This window comes from Lepus europaeus, chromosome 18 (genome assembly GCF_033115175.1).
Source record: "Lepus europaeus isolate LE1 chromosome 18, mLepTim1.pri, whole genome shotgun sequence".
Taxonomy (NCBI): Eukaryota; Metazoa; Chordata; class Mammalia; order Lagomorpha; family Leporidae; genus Lepus; species Lepus europaeus.
This window is the reverse complement of record NC_084844.1, coordinates 65,983,801-65,995,519: the sequence shown is the minus strand read 5'-3', so window position 1 is coordinate 65,995,519 and position 11,719 is coordinate 65,983,801. Positions and strand designations below refer to the sequence as shown.

Genomic DNA, 11,719 nt, shown 5'->3' with positions numbered 1-11,719 from the left:
TGCCCTGGCGTGCTCCAGATGCTGTCCGTGGAGCTTTAGGATTTCCTGTTTGACCTCCTGGCTCTTGGTCTGACGTTGATCCAGTTCATTCTTTCTGTTGCCCTGTTACTTCTATCTGGACTGGAAATGTGTCTACAGTGCCTGTGCTACCTGTGCATCTGGGAATATGTCACTTGGACTCTTACAGGCTCACGGCTGCAGTTCATCTTCAGTCGCTGATGAGACAATGGCTTTTGGATTCATGCTGGACTGAATTAAGACGGAAGCCAGGGCCAGTGTTGTGGTGCAGTGGGTTAAGCTGCCACTTGTAATGGACATATGAGCACCAATACGAGTTCCGGCTGCTCCACTTCCAATCCAGCTCCCTGCTAATGCACCTGGGAAGGCAGCAGAAGATGGTCCAAGTGCTTGGGCCCCTGCCACTCATGTGGAAGACTCAGATGGTGTTCCAGGGACCCTAGCTGTTGTAGTCATTTGAGGGAGTGAACCAGCAATGGAAGATCTCTTTCTCTCTTTGTCTCTCCCTCTCTCTCTTTCTGTAACTTTGCCTTTCAAATAAAATAAATATATTTAAAAAAAAAGAAAAAGGCCTGAACCTATTGGGAATGGAATGGTTGCTGTGTGTGAGAAGGACAGGAGTTTCAGGGACCAGGGCTGAGATGCTGTAGTTTGAGTATGATTTGGTCCCTGAACTCACGCACACATTTCAACCCCAAAGTTATAAGTAAATGGTCCTAAGAGAGTGGAGACTTGGACCCCCCAGCTGGGCCTCTTCCAAGTTCATGTCCCCCCGTGGAAGAACTCCAGGAGACAGCGCGGTGCACAGGAAAGCACGGTTTATGGAAAGGGATGGCACACATTCAGATGCGCAGCCAACCTCTCTGCCTGAGCAAGGAAGAGCTGCTCTCCCCACCAGAGCTGGGGTCATCCCCTTACAGGGTAGGAGGTGGTGCCTTAACGGAATATTTAAGTGAGGCAGAATTTGGGCAGGGCGTGAGCGCTGCTCACTTCCATGTCCTTTTGTTGGGGATCTACTCCTGGGGCTGCAGCCAGTGTGTGGTTGTCATGGTGACTCACACACGGTGGGGAGTGAGGCTCAGGTGCTGGGCGAGGGAGGTGGGTATCCAGCCTGCAGCCGTGCTGGGTTTGGGTGGCAAGAGGCAGCCGCGCAGCTGCTGCGGGCAGTGGTCAGCGCCTCTTTGTTTCCTAGCTACCTACCTGCCTACATTACAACTACGGTGTTCAGGAGGTGGGCCTAGGTTACTGGGCAGGGCGTGCTCGTGGAAGGTAGCTCTCAAGAGAAGGGTGGCTGGGAAGAACTGAGTGGGGCCGGGCTTCTGTCTCTGCTTCCTGGCTCTCCACGCGGTCCCTCCTTTGCCCTAAGCCACGGTTCTTATCCACATACCAATAAGGGCTGCCCGATCTTGAACTTGAACCTTCAAAACGGTGAGCCTTTTCTCTCTATAGAATTTGTTTCCTCGAGTGTTTCTTTATAACACCAAGAAGCTGGCCAACACGAAGGGTAAAAAGGTTAGGTTAGGGGCCAGTGTTGTGACGTAGCAGGTAAAGCAACCGCCTGCAGTACCAGCATCCCATGTGGGCGCCGGTTCAAGACCTGGCTGCTCCACTTCCAATCCAGCTCTCTGCTATGGCCTGGGTAAGAAATGGAGATGGCCCAAGTATTACAGCCATTTGTGGGGGTGGGGGTGTGAACCTGTAGATGGAAGATCTCTCTGTGTCGCCCTGCCTTTCAAATAAATAAATCTTACTCACAAAAACAAAAGCAAAACAACAAACCTAAGAGCCGGCAGGGTAGGGGCTGCAGTGTTAGTGGCAGGGAGGAAGCTCAACCATCCCCAGAGGCCAGCCCCCAAGAGCCATTCTGGCTGGGATGCCAGGTCTTCTCACTGCTGGGAGACAGCGGGTTCCTGTACTAAGTGCTTGGGCTTGCTTCCAGATAGCATCATGACTCTGGAACAAAGGCCCTTATGTGGACTTGGGAGCAGCCATTAAATGGCTGCTCTCCACAGAGCTCACAGCTCTCCATGGACCCTTTTGCAACTCAGATCTCCCAGGCATTGTGTTGTTAAATGTTTGTGGCCTTGTTTTGGATTCTTTCCAGTCCTGAATATAGAGAAGGGATGAATCAGAATGAGGACTAGAAATCCATGCCTAGATGGAAAATGGGAAGAAAAACATATCAAGCCTCTGAGACAGTGTCCGGTAACATCCTGCACCTGTTTTGCAAGTGGCAGCTTTCCTGGAGAGCTCATTCCGTGCTGTGAGGTCCTGGAGAAAAACACGTTCACGTTCTATCCTGTGGACAGCACGCACGGGGAAGAGAGTGCTAACCCACAAATCATGAGCCGCCACTTTCTTTTTTTTTTTTTTTTTTTTTTGATTTATTTATTTACTTGTAAGTCAGAGTTACAGAGACAGAAAGAGAGATCTTCCATCCACTGGTTCACTCCCCAGATGGTTGCAATGGCTGGAGCTGGGCTAGGCTGAAGCCAGGAGCTTGGAACAACATCTGGGCCTCCCATGTGGGTGCAGAGGCCCAGAACACTTGGGCCATCTTATGTTGCTTTTTCCCAGGTGCATTAGCAGGGAGCTGGGTCAGAAGCAGAGCAGCAGGGACATGAACCAGGGCCCATATGGGATGCCAGCACTGCAGGAGGAGGTTTAATCAAAGTGCCGGCCCTTGATGGTGTCTTCCCCCAGGTCCTGGATGAAGCAGATGCATGCTGGGAAGAGAGGTTTTTTGATTGGCAAGTGAGAGGATAGAATTACACATGGGGTGCAGGTTAGTGACTTCAGGCTTAGCTGTCCTAAACTAGCTGCCTGTGGAGCCCACATCATTTTTGCCTCCCTTGTGGTGGGGCAGAAGCCTCCAAGAAGCTTTGTCTGGGTCCACGCTGGGCCTCTTGTGCATTCTAATTTGCAAGTGGGCTGAAGAACCTTAAGTCAGAATCAAAAAAACAGTCTTAAATTCAGTTTTTAACAATCAGTTCATATTCCTGTTACCATAACGACTGTGCCCTTTTAGACTTTACACACATAGGAAAACACTTTTCAAAAGATTTATTTATTTATTTGAAAGGCAGAGTTACAGAGAGGCAGAGGCAGAGGCAGAGGCAGAGAGAGAGAGGGAGAGAGAGAGAGAGGTCTTCCATCCACTGGTTCACTCCCACACTGGCCACAACAGCCGGAGCTGTGTTGAATTGAAGACAGGAGCAAGGAGTTTCTTCTGGGTCTCCCATGAAGATGCAAGGGCCCAAGGACCTGGGCCATCTTCTATTGCTTTCCCAGGCCATAGCAGAGAGCTGGATCAGAAGTGAAGCAGCCAGGACTCAAACCGGTGCCCATATGGGATGCTGGCACTACAGGCTGTGGCTTTACCTGCTATGCCACAGAGCTGGCCCTGGTATTTGAAATTATAATGATAAAAGTTAACAATATTTACTAAAAATAACGCACAACATGATACTGGAAAATGTTGTTTTAATACAAATATTTTAAAACTTTTATTTAGCAAATATAAATTTCCAAAGTACAGCTTATGGATTACAATGACTTTCTCCCCCCATAACTTCCCTCCCACCCACAACCCTCCCAACTCCCATTCCCTGTCCCATTCCATTCATATCAAGATTCAGTTTCAATTATCTTTATATACAGAATATCAATTTAGTATATATTAATAAATATTTCAACAGTTTGCACCCACACAGAACATAAAGTATAAAATACTGTTTCAGTACTAGTTATAGCATTAATTCACATTCAACAACACATTAAGGACAGAGATCCTACATGAGGAGTAAGTGCACAGTGACTCCTGTTGTTGACTTAACAAATTGACACTCTTGTTGATGGCATCAGTAATCTCCCTAGGCTCTAGTCATGAGTTGTCAAGGCTATGGAGCCCTTTTGAGTTCACTGACTTTGATCTTATTTAGACAAGTAGAATTTCTCTCCTCCCTTCAGAGAAAGGTACCTCCTTCTTTGATGGCCTGTTCTACTGGGTTCTCACTCACAGAGATCTTTCATTTAGTTTGTTGTTTTTGCCAGAGTGACTTGGCTTTCCATGCCTAAAATACTCTCATGGGCTCTTGAGCCAGATCTGAATGCCTTAAGGGCTGATTCTGAGGCCAGAGTGCTATTTAGGACATCTGCCATTCTATGAGTCTGCTGCGTATCCCGCTTCCCATGTTGCATCGTTCTCTCCCTATTTTATTTTATCAGTTAGTATTGGAAGACACTAGTCTTGTTTATGTGATCCCTTTGACTCTTAGACCTATTAGTATAATCAATTGTGAACTGAAATTGATCACTTTGACAAGTGAGATGGTATTGGTACATGCCATCTTGATGGGATTGAATTAGAATCCCCTGGCACATTTCTAACTCTACCATTTGGGGCAAGTCAGCTTGAGCATGTCCCAAATTGTACATCTCCTCCCTCTCTTATTCCCACTCTTATATTTAACGAAGATCACTTTTCAGTTAAACACCTAAGGATAATTGTGTGTTAATTACAGAGTTTAACCAATAGTATTAAGTAGAACACACACGAAAAAATACTAAAAGGGATAAAGTATTAAGTTGTACATCAACAGTGAGGACAAGGGCCAATCAAGTCACTCTTTCTCATAGTGTCCATTTCATTAAGACAAAAAATTATATGCAAAGAGTGGCAGTGTTTTCCATTTTGGCACATTTCTTTAACGTCTTAGTTTGCAGGGCTATGGTAATAAAATACCACAGACTGGACAGCTTACAGGATAGAAATCAGTTTTCTCACAATTCTGGACATTGGATCGAGGTCCAACATTAAAATGCCTGAAGGGCTGGCTTCTCCAGAGGTTCCTCTCCTTGGGTTGCTGATAGCTTCTCTCTTGTCTCACCATGTTCCAATGTCCCCTTCTCATTCGAAAATTGATTGGATTGGAGTAGGGCTGATCCTCAGGCTCTCATCTTTAATTAATCACATCTTTAAGGATTCTATTTCCAGACACAGTCACATTCTGAGATGCTGGCTGTTAGGGCTTCTATACAGGAGTTTTGGCAGGGGTGGTGGGTGGAGGGGATGGGTACTATCAAGTTCATAACAAGGGCTTAAGATAGGTGAATTAGCATATTTCCTTCTGCACTACATCTTCTGCAATATCACATGTCATGTAGTTTCATTCAAGAGAACAAGAGTGAAAAAGGCAAATAATGTCTCAGAGTTATTATGAAGTTAGTTTTTAGAACCACTGCTCTAAATAATTAGTGAGTATATATTACATCGAATAGAGTAAAAAATGAGATAATGAAAAACTTCTGGTTAATGTACAGAAAAGCAAGAAAAGGGAAATAAAGGAAGAAACAGATTAAACAAATAACAAGATGAGCAATTTAAATCTAAGTGCACTAGCAATGACATTAAATGTAAATGGATTAAACACTCCAATTAACAAAGATCATTAGACAAGATAAAAATGATGCCTACATATATACTGCTTACAAGAGATCTGCTTTAAGGACAGAGATTAGCTGAAAGTAGAAGAAGCAAAAAAGACACACCATGTGTAATGCTTTCTATTGCTGTATAACACCAACTGTGGATTAGCTCACAGCTGTGTAGGTCAGAAATCCGAGAATGCACTGTCTGGGTCTCAAGTCTGAAATCCAGTGGTCAACTGGATTGCATTTCACCTGGGGACTTGGGAAGAATCCACGTGCAAACTCGTCAACTTATGAGCAGAGCTGAGGTCCCCGTTTCTTTGCTGGCTGTTGTCCACACACTGTTTTGTCACCAAAGTTTGCCTACACTCCTTGAGACATAGCCCCGCCATCTTCAATGTCAGCCACAAAGCTGATGTCTCACCCTGACTCTGCATGGTATGAAACCTTTCCCACCAGCAGAGCACCACATTTCTCACCAGTTCTCACCTGGTTATGCCACACCCACTGAGGGCCATTTCCCTTGGGGTTAGTTGACTTAGAACCTTAATTTAAATTAATTTTAAATGAATTAAAATTGTAACATCCCTTCACAAAAGCACCTAGTTTTAGAGTTTGAATAGCTGGGAATGGCATCACACCAGGAGCTGGGAATTTGGGGACCATTGTAGAATTCTGCCTACCATACCATACAAATACTAACCAAAGGAAAACTGCCTCGATTGTACTAGGATTGGAAAAAAAAAAAACCTGATTGTAAAAATAGAAATTAGACAGCCAGAGGAGTCTATTTAACATTGACAAAAGTACCAGCTCAACTGGAGAATGTAAGAATCCTAAATTTGTATGCACTGAATATAGCTGGATAGTGGAGGTGTTTCTAAGTTTGAGAAAGCCCATTAGGAGCCCACTTCAACAACACATAGACTAAAATCGGAACGAGACACAGAAGATTAGCATGGCTGCTGCACAAGGATGACATGAAAATTCATGAATTGTTCCATTAAAAAAAAACTCATCAAAACGTAAGGTTAAATTAGATGCAACTTGTTCCATCTATTTTTATTAATAAAAATGATAAAAATAAAATAAAAACCTATTGGATGCAGATAAGTACTCATGAAGAAATGCATAAATACAAATATTAGCAAAAATGATGAAAATCAACCATCTAAGATCTCATTCCAAGAATCTACAAAAGGAAGTGAATCATATCTAAATAGAATACATAGGAGGGAATACTGTGAAAACTAGCTAATAGTTGAGACTTTTTAAAACATTAATGAGGTATTCAATCTCTAGATAGCCTGATCAAGAAAACTTTAAAAAGAGAGCACACAGATACCAATATGGGGACTGAAAAGGGGGTCTTCACTTCAAATTGTACAGATATGTGATAAGAAGATATTATGAATTATTGAAATCAAACATTAGGTTATTTTGGTGAAATGATATGGACAAATTATAAAAAAAAATTCCTTTCCAAAACTTACATGAAATAGAAAATTTGAATCATCCTATATCAAATTAATAATTAATACCAAGTTAATAGAATCCATAATTGAAAATTTTCTTTAAAGAAAACTAGCCCAAGAAAGCTTCATTGGTGATTTTTATGGAAAACATGTATGGCAAAAATAAGAGCAATACCAGCCATGTCACTCTTTTACACTCTTCCAGAGGACTAAAAACAAGCAACACACACACACACACACACACCATCCTGGAAAAAAACAAAATGAAAAGGAAGTGTCTTCCATCTGCTGGTTCACTCCCCAAATGACCACAGTGACTAGGGCTGGATCATGTCCCAGCCAGGAGCCCAGGAGCATCTGGGTCTCCCATGCAGGTACTGGGGCCCAAGCACTTGGGCCATCTTCTACTATTTTCCTCAGCAGAGAGCTGAATTGGAAATGGAGCAGCCGGGTCTCAAACTGGAGCCTACATGGGATGCCAGCAATGCATGAGGTAGCTTCATCTGCCACACCACAGTGCTGGCCCCTGGAACTACTTTTTTTTTTTTTTTTTTTAAAAAGGATTGATTGATTTAGTTGAAAGTCAGTGTTACACAGAGAGAGGAAAGGCAGAGAGAGAGAGAGAGAGAGAGAGAGAGAGGACTTCTATCTGTTGATTCACTCCCCAATGGGCCACAATGGCTGGAGCTGTGCCCATTCAAAGCCAGGAGTCAAGAGCTTCTATCAGGGTCTTTCACGTGGGTGCAGGGGCCCAAAGACTTGGGCCATCTTCTACTGCTTTCCCAGGCCATAGCAGAGAGCTGGATCAGAAGAGGAACAGCCAGGACTAGAACCTGAAAGAAGCTCCTGGCTCCTGATTGGCTCAGCTCCCACCATTGTTACCATTTGGGGAGTGAACCAGCAGATGCAAGCCCTCTCTGTGTGTGTGTGTGTCTCTACTCTCTCTGTAACTCTTTCAAATAAATAAATCTTTTTTTAAGAAAACACTTAAATACTTTTTTGATATTTAAATGTGACACTTCCCAAAATGAACCAAAGTTCTTCAAAACAAGCAAAAATCCAAAAATACATATGTCCCCTAAGTCCCATTAGCAACATATCTCTTTATTTTTTCCATCTCCATGAGTAGAAGCTTGATCTCATTGGTAGTTTGGTCTGCGTTTCCCTGAGTACTACTTGGGTTCAAATCTTCTCACAGGTTAATGGCCATTTGGAGTAGCTCTTCCATGAACAACCCCCCTAGTTTAAGTGAATTAAAGATTTAAATGTAAAAAAGAAAAAAAAACATCAAACTTAGGAGAACTATGTATAACCTAGGAGTCAAGGAGATCTTTTTTAAATAAAAAAAAGTGAATCAAGAAATCTAAAAATGAAGAGATTAATTTTATTATTAAAAATTAAAATGTGGCCAGCGCCACAGCTCAATAGGCTAATCCTCTGCCTGTGGCGCCGGCACCCCGGGTTCTAGTCCAAGTCAGGGCACTGGATTCTGTCCCAGTTGTTCCTCTTCCATTCCAGCTCTCTGCTATGGCCCAAGTGCTTGGGCCCTACACGCACAAGGGAGACCAAGAGAAATACCTGGCTGCTGGCTTCGGATCAGCGCGGTGCACTGGTCACAGTACGCTGGCTGCAGTGGCCATTGAGGGGTGAACCCACGGAAAAAGGAAGACCTTTCTCTCTCTCTCTCTCTCTCTCTCTCTCTCTCACTGTCCACTCTGCCTGTCAAAAAAAAAATTAAAATGTGACTTCATTGACAGGTTTAAAGACAAATGTTAGATTAAGAAGAAAGATTTGCTACACACAAGATTAACCTCAAAAATACACAGAGTACTCCCAGTCTTATAGGAAAACGCAGATAAACCAAGAGAAAAAAAAGTCAAATACACGTACAGACAACTAACTGAAGGTACCTATTTGATAAGTAAATGATGAAATTAGAATGAAGGTTTTCATTTGCCCATTATTTTCCTCTAGTGTGAATTTTCTCAAAGTTGCTAAAATTTAGTATGGTTAAATGCCTCTCCACAATTCAATCTATTTACAGTGTGTCTCTCCAGTATTTTCTGGTGAATTCCTCAGGCTCCTTTATGGAGTTGGCATTTGGCTAAGTGATTTCTTGTCTTCTATATTAACTGAATTTCTCTCTGATGTTTTCTTTGATGTACAGTAAGGCTTGAGCTGCTCCTGAAAGCTTTTCCGCACTCATTGCATTTGGAGGGTTTTCTCCAGTGTGCATCCTCAGGTGTACGGTAAAGTCTGAGTTAGTTCTGAAGGCTTTCCCACATTCTTCACATTTACAGGGCCTCTCCCCAGTATGAACTCTCTGGTGCAGAGTTAACTGTGACAGAGTAATACAACCTTTGCCACAGTCCTTACAGGTATAGGGTTTTTCTCCAGTGTGTGTTCTCCAGTGCACTGTAAGGCAGGAACCCCTCCTGAAGGCTTTTCCTCAGACATCACACTTATAGGGCTTCTCCCCACTATGGATTTTCTGATGTTCTGTGACATGTACCATCTGGCTAAATGCTTTCCCACAGTCATGACATTTAAATGGCTTCCCTCCAGTATGTGTTTTTTGATGGTTATTAAAGCCTGAATTACTTGTGAAAACCTTCCCACATTCATTATATTTATCAGGTTTCTCTCCAGTGTGCCTCCTTTGATGCACAGTAAGTTGTGATGTATTAGTGAAAGCTTTATCACAGTCATTGCATTTATAGGGTTTTTCTCCAGTATGGGTCCCTTGGTGTACAATAAGGTAGGACTTAGTCCTGAATGACTTTCCACAGTCATAACATGTAAATGGTTTCACTCCAGTATGGATTTTCTGATGCTCCTTGAGAGTCACCATTTTGGTGAATGCTCTCTCACAGCGCATTTGTATGGTTTCTCTCCAGTATGAATCCTCTGATGTACAGTTAAGTGTGACTTTATTCTGAAAGACTCCCCACGTTCATTACACAGATCAGGTTTCTCTTCAGTGTGAATACGCTGATGTATGATTAGAGATGAGGAATGCATGAAGGCCTTTCCACATTCATCACATTTATAAGGTTTCTCTCCTGTATGCATTCTGTGGTGTAGGGTAAGGCAGGAATAATTAACGAATGCTTTCCCACATTCACTGCATTTATAGGGTTTTTCTCTGGGTGGATTCTCTGATGTTCTGTGAAGTTTGGGCTTTCCTCCAGTGTGAGTTCTTATATGTACAATAAGGCTTGAGTTACTTCTATAGGCTTTCCCACACTCATTTCATCTGAAGGGCTTTTCTCCAGTAGGAATTCTCTGATGAACATTAAAAATTGTTGTATTCTTGAAAGATTTCCCACACTCACTGCACTTATATGGTTTCTCCTCAGGATGGGTCTTATGTACACTAAGATACGACTTATTCCTAAAGGCTTTCCCACAATCACTACGTTTGTAGGGTTTCTCCCCGATGTGAGTTTCCTGATGTCTTCCCAGTTTTGACTTATCACTAAATGCTTTCCCACACTCACCGCATTTATAGGGTTTCTCTCCAGTCTGGATTCTCTGGTGCTGATTAAGGCGGGCACACTGGCTAAATGGTTTTGCACAGACATTGCATTGATAAGTTTTTTTAAGTATGAATTCTCTGGTATACCATAAGTGACAAAGAAGCAATGAAGCCTTTTCCACATTCATTACATTTGTAGAGTTTTTCTCCAGTGTGAATTCTTTTATGCTAAGATGCGAGGGCTGGCTGAATGTTTTCTCACACTCACTACATTCATAAGGTTTTTATTTAGTGTGCGTTCTCTGATGTGGAACGAGTAATGACCTATAGTGAAAGGCTTTTTCACATGTGCCACATTTATAGGGTTTTTCTTTATTATTTGATTTCTCCCTCAAAGTGAGTTCTGAATTCTGCCTTGTGGATTTGCTGTCTACTGGATCCTTGCCAATTATCTTCCCCAAGTGGGTATCTATAATCAAATCCAAATTTTTTGTGAACACTTCCTCTTGTGTTTGGAATTTTCTGTGGGGCTCTTCTGTGACAACTTTTGGTTCTGGAAAAAGAACAGATCCAAATCTAAAGCCTCTTTGACCAGTGGGCATTTTCTTGTGTGTAACCGTCTTTTGACACAAGTGACTCTCCTGACTATTTTGCAGTCTCAAAGTCCTGTCATTCCATGTCGATAATATTCCCATTCTGGAACCCATAGGCCATTTTCTGTGAGTTTCTCTACTATGGCCTCCTGTGATAAATCTTCAGAAGTATCTTCTGTTAGTACAGCATTCCTGGTTGCAAGTTCAGTTTCCAAGTCCAGGGAGGGAAAAAGAGAAAATCAAATAACTTCTACTTCCTAAGCTGAAGAAATCTCACTAAGTGGGATAAATCATATGAAAAATGGTAAATGAACACTTGGTTTTAACTGCTGCAAACTGACCTTACTTTCTAGGAAGAAAAAGGTAGGATTAAGGGAAGGTGGTTGAGTAAATAATCAAAGTGGCACATTCAATGATATCTTCTCCTATTAAAAAAAAAATCCATGGAGCAAGCATTTAGCTTAGTGGTTAAGATGCTGGTTAAGATACCCACATCCCATATCAGAGCACCTGCATTTGACAGCTGGCTCCAGCTTACGCTTCATGCAGACCCTGGAGGCAGTGGTGATGGGAGACTAAGGCCTGCAAATTCTCCATGAAATGTGTGAGGCTAAATAGTTAAGAATTTTTAATAGACTCATATGGAAAGACAGATTTGAATTTAGGGTGACCAAAGGGGTCATCCCTGGGACTCATAGGGTTTGCCTGGAACTTCAAGGTGAAAT

At 42.6% G+C, this 11,719-nt stretch overlaps 1 non-coding gene and 1 pseudogene across 1 annotated transcript; one reads left to right on the top strand and one right to left on the bottom strand.

The window, feature by feature from the left end:
- Window positions 1–6,351: 6,351 nt before the first annotated feature.
- On the top strand, window positions 6,352–6,458 carry LOC133747370 (U6 spliceosomal RNA). The gene has a single exon (XR_009864326.1). It is a non-coding gene; the product is annotated as a U6 spliceosomal RNA (small nuclear RNA).
- Window positions 6,459–8,884: 2,426 nt separating this feature from the next.
- The window catches only part of LOC133746924 (zinc finger protein 624-like), a 49,286-nt pseudogene continuing 46,451 nt past the window's right edge, over window positions 8,885–11,719 (bottom strand).